Here is a 5,498-nt window from a genome sequence, read left to right as displayed (position 1 = left end):
AAGCCAGCAGGCACGCATAGCTGAAGAACATTTGCAATGTGACTGAGAAACCAAGTTTTTAATTTTAGTTCATTTCAATTTAAGTAGCTGCATGTGGCTAGTGGTTGCCATATTGAACCACACAGCTCTACACAAGTCTGTCCTCCTCTCTGGGCCTCAGCCTTCTCAGCTGTAAAATGGAAAAGCTGGACCAGGTGGGCTGATTTTGAATATGAACCACAACCAAGATGACAGAGCTATTTGTTTTCCCTTCAGTCAACATGCCACAGGCAGATAGTACTCACTTGTTCTTCTTTCCTGGGTTGATAGCCTCCCCACTGTGCCACCATGGTGATGAGGAAGAAGATGCCTTCAGGCAAATAAAAGCCCACATATTCTCCATCTCAACACTTTTTGTTAAGTTATCTTAAAAGGAAAATTAAAAAAAAAAAAAAAAACATGTGACAAGTACTTTTTCCTTGGGTTATGTTAGATCTGAAGTGTTCAACCCACTGACTGACACAGAGTTTTAATACATATATAGTGGTTTTATTTTTTAGCTTATTTTATTTAAAGTCAATTAGTTAATATAACATATCACTAGTTTCACATGTAGAGTTCAGTTATTCATCCATTGCTAGGATGGATAACACCCTGGGCTTTGACAGACCTCTATTGAGAGGTGGAAGTATCCCCTCCCCTTAGCTATGAGTGAATCTGAGACATCTGGGCTAGTAATGGCTAGCAAAAGGGAGGCTAGGTGATGTCCAAGGCTAGTTGAAAAGGGATGAAGTTCCACCTTCACTGGGGCACTCACTCTTGGAGCCCTGAGTCTCCAAGTACGAATTCCCTCTGTGTCACCAACATGACTAAAAGAAGACATTAGTCGATGCCCCAGGTGACAGCCATCCCAGTCAAGGCACCAGATCTGGGAGTGAAGAGGTCATCTTGGAAGTGAATCCCCCAGCCTGGCTTTTCCAATCTGCAGCCATCTGTGCCATCCCAGCTGAAGCCTGAGACATCATGGAGGAGGAAGAGTCATGCCCACTGTGCCCTCTCTGATTTCTCACTCTCAGAATTGAGAAAGCAAATCCTGTGTCACCATGTTTGACAGGTGGTTTGCTCTGAAGTAATAAGCAACAGAACAAGTAGGTGGGAACCCTGTCAGGTAATGTGTAGGTTCTCAAAAGGGGGGAACTCTCCAATGATCAGGTTCAAGCACAGGTCTTAGAACTGAGGTGCTCAGATTTGCACCCAGCTCTGTTCCTCAGTGATTCCAGGGGTGTGAGAAGATTCCTTAGCCTCTTTAGCTTCTCCCACCAAATATAATTCTGTTTGTGGCAATTAATAAAGGATGATGCTCAGGAAGACCCTTAAATGAATGCATCATGAGGAGAGGCAGGGGGTGTGTACGCAGTCAGGTTCCAATGCTAGTTACGTGGCCACGGACAAAGAGTGTATAAACTGTTTTCTCATGAGATCACCACGATGCAGTCTGGACCTGGAAGATTAGAAATGATGTGAATTTAAGAGGTTAGAAAAGCATTTGAGCCAATAGCTCCATTCTGGTGTATGAATTTGCTTCCATTGCCTGTGAGGTAAAGCAGCTAACTATTTAGAAGACAATAATGATATTGTAATAGAAAAGGAAGGAACACCCAGCCCAGAATGTACTGAAGGATGATGCCTTCAGACTCTGGTGTCCTAGTGGTGGCCTGTGCCTTATTTTATCTCCCATCAAACTACCTGGCCCAGAAGCTGTCCTCTGAGTGCATCCCCTTCCTCTGAGTTCTCCCCTGAGCTAAGACCTTTATTAGAAATGACCCTCTTATTCTTCCACCTCTATCTCTAACATCATGCCCCTCCCAAGTTGGAAGTTCTTCTTAATATCTGACTTCGGTCACCCATCCTTCTCTCTTGAACACACACACACCTCATCTTTCATCTCAGTTCCATCCTTATACGTCAATTTCTCAGACATAATGCACTTTCTCTCTGTTCAGTACTGGCCCCTTAGCTACTATTTCTCTTACCACATTTCAGCTGAGAAAATGCCATGCATGGCAGTTAAAGAGGAGAGACATTAACAGGTGTTTTGCAGAACTGAGCACCAAGCGTGTGGCCTCTGGGCTGCCCTGTGGAGCATCTGCAGCATTGCCCTCCTGAAGGTCCCCCTCCCCTCCTCTTTCAAAAATTGAAATCAACAGGCTCCATTAGCAAGAGCCAACAGTGGGAAGAGGGAGGGAACTTTATCTCTGGAATTCCATCTTCTCAGTGGTCCAGAAAATGTAGAAAGGGCAGGGCACTCCATGGGTCCCTGGTACCTGACATGACCTGGCAGCCCATGTTCCTCCTCTGATTTCCCTGTCACCAAAAGCCTGGCAAGTCTAAGAGCCAGTGTGAGGCTCTGGGTAGGATGGCAACAGGGAGAGGGGAGGAGGGCACTCTGGCCCTGGAAGGGGGGGTGAGCAGTCATTGCTCCTCGCTGCCGCTAGAGGGGAAGAGTGAGGGGAAGGGGAAAAAGATGGAAGACCATTCCATGCTCTTGGATATTGCCATCAGGAATACAGGGCAGAACAGGAGATGGTCAGCCAGGCCATTTTGCCATGTCTAATCTCTCAGGATGGAAACAGTTTAAGTTAGAAGGAGGGGGGGTTGGCGTAAGACAGAGGGAGGGGCACTTGGGTGGCTTGGTTGGTTAAGCATTCGACTTTTAGTTTCAGCTCAGGTCATGATCTCAGGGTCCTGGGATTGAGCCCCAAGTCCAGCTCTGGGCTCAGTTCTGAGTCTGCTTGGAATTCTCTTCCTCTCCCTCTGCCCCTGCCCGCGTTCATTGTCTTTCTTTTTCTCTCCATCTATCTCTTCTCTTTCCTTCTTCACTCTCTCTCCCTTTTTCTAAAAGAAATAAATCCTAAAGAAACAGTAAGATAGATGGGAAGAACAGGGATGATGAGGCTGGTTTCATTCTCCTTCTGGCTTTGACTCGCTCTTGCCCTTACTTTTCTTTTCTTTTTTTTTTTCTTTTTTTTTTTTTAAGATTTTATTTATTTATTCGACAGAGAGAGATCACAAGTAGGCAGAGAGGCAGGCAGAGAGAGAGAGGAGAAAGCAGGCTCCCCAACAAGGAGAAAGCCCAATGCGGGGCTCAATCCCAGGACCCCGGGACCATGACCTGAGCTGAAGGCAGAGGCTTTAACCCTCTGAGCCACCCAGGCACCCCTTGCCCTTACTTTTCTACTTAAAAGTTGGTCTTGCAAAGTGGAAACAGCCCAGCCTCTGGCCCCATAGACTCCAGCTTTGACACTGTCATCTTGAGTGTGGCATTTAACTTCTCTGGGCCCCACTTTTTCCATCTGTAAATGAAGTGATATAATATCAATAATGGTGGTGAGAATTCATCAAGGAAACCCAGATGAAGTGCTCTAGTGAAGTACTGGACTGGTTGAGATGCCCTCTAATTGTCAGTCCCCACTCTCTGTTCTGCCTCCCACCATCCACCTTTATGATAAAGAACAAACTCCCAGCCAAAAAGAAAGCAGAGAAAAGGCCATGAGCACAGGGGCAGGTTGCTGCAACACTTGTTCAAGGCATGTAATCATCATGAGGTCAACCTTAATAGCTTCTATTTATTTTGCACCTGTCCTTGAAGAGCTCTGTCACTCTCAGCCTCTGGATGAGATCAGTCACCTTTGTGAACAGCTGAGTGAGGTCAGGAGAAGAAGCACATGCTATGCCTGGCTCAGGTTGGAGGGCTCAGCCCAGAAAGTGATCTGCCCAATGCTGTTTGGATAGAACAGAGATGGAACTGAAGCCAGCACATCGTGGATCACTGTTCAGTAATCACCAAGGGTCTCACAGTGTTCTTCTGCCTCCAGAGAAATAACAGGGTTGTGTCCACTCTTTTCCACTACCTTGGGCCATACCAAATATGATGATCCAGGGTTCCACAGGCCTTGCAAAAAATGTCTAGCTCTCAAAGCTCCATATAGCCAGTGAGTCACAGAGTTTTAGGGAGAATGTGCCCCAAGGCAGAAGCTCTCCAGGGATGCAATTTTCATCCACCCAAGAACTACTTCCCTCCAGCCTAGATGTTAGACAATGACATTCAAGTGGAATGCCCAAGTGCCTATAAAAGAATTATTACTAAGTAAGAGTGGATGATGATAATTAATTACCCCCCATTAAAGAGAAAGTCCCTACAGCAAAAGCATCAAAGGGAATGTTTTACTGAGTTGGCAATTTCTCTGGCTCTGGAACAAGATGACTCCTTAGTCTGCATCTTGAGTCTGTTCTTTTCTCTCATATTCTGACTTGAAGAATGTGCATTTTGACTTTGGAAAATTTCTTTTAATTCCCACCTTTCTCCTCATCCCTGATCCAGTAATCATTATTATTAAAACTTCACACCAGGGCCACAGACATATTTTATAACAATCCTTTGATGGATTAATTCACAGTTACTCTCCTTCTTTTCTAAAGTCTAATCAAAGAAAATGCACTTAGAGTGGAAAAAAAGTCTCCCTGCCAGCCAACAGGGGAAGAACATAGAAAAGAGGCATCCAAAAGGATGATAACATCTATCTCCTCCTCCACAAATATGCTAATGGGGGAGGAGAGGACAGAGAATACAAGGGACCAATCCAGATTTCCTCCAAATCCTGTCCTATGTCTGACTCTATGGGGTATATATCCATGTCTCTTAGAAATATACTTACTTCATGATTCTTGGTCCAGAATCTGAATCAACTGTCCCATGACTAGTAAGAAAGTTCTCTGCCAAACTGTGGAAAGAAACAAGATGCCCTTCAGCGGATGAATGGATAAGGAAGATGTGGTCCATATATACTAGGGAGTATTATGCCTCCATCAGAAAGGATGAATACCCAACTTTTGTAGCAACATGGACGGGACTGGAAGAGATTATGCTGAGTGAAATAAGTCAAGCAGAGAGAGTCAATTATCATATGGTTTCACTTATTTGTGGAGCATAACAAATAACATGGAGGACAAGGGGAGATGGAGAGGAGAAGGGAGTTGGGGGAAATTGGAAGGGGAGGTGAACCATGAGAGACTATGGACTCTGAAAAACAACTGAAGGTTTTGAAGGGGCAGGGGTGGGAGGTTGGGGGAACCAGGTGGTGGGTATTAGGGAGGGCACAGATTGCATGGAGCACTGGGTGTGGTGCAAAAACAATACTGTTATGCTGAAAAGAAATTTTAAAAATTAAAAAAAAGAAAAAAAGGAAAGTTCTCTGCCTACTGGATGAACTTGACAAGGGAGAGAACATCCTGAGAATCTCATGTGACTTATTTGGGAAGGAATCTTGGAATACCCATGTATAGCAAAAAGAGTACAGAAGTTAGGGAGTCTGGGAGCTGAGAAGTCTCTGCACTTCCTGGCACTGTCACCTGGAGGCTCTCTGTAATTCAGGCTCTTTATCTATAAGAGCAAGAGAAGAATTCTTATCTAATGGGTTCTTGAGAAGTTGGAGGAGGTCCTTGATGTGGTCTGGTACCTA

At 44.9% G+C, this 5,498-nt stretch overlaps 1 long non-coding RNA gene across 1 annotated transcript; it reads right to left on the bottom strand.

Annotated features, from left to right (window-relative positions):
* Window positions 1-1,392: 1,392 nt before the first annotated feature.
* LOC309843596 lies at window positions 1,393-4,759 on the bottom strand. Its single transcript, XR_014300239.1, has 3 exons — window positions 4,695-4,759; window positions 3,210-3,332; window positions 1,393-1,480 (listed from the first exon to the last, which is right to left on the bottom strand). It is a non-coding gene; the product is annotated as an uncharacterized lncRNA (long non-coding RNA).
* Window positions 4,760-5,498: the final 739 nt, after the last annotated feature.

This window comes from Mustela nivalis, assembly GCF_964662115.1.
Source record: "Mustela nivalis genome assembly, chromosome: 11".
In the NCBI taxonomy this organism is placed as follows: Eukaryota; Metazoa; Chordata; class Mammalia; order Carnivora; family Mustelidae; genus Mustela; species Mustela nivalis.
Note: the sequence above shows the minus strand (reverse complement) of the source record. Positions and strands in the feature narration are given on the sequence as shown.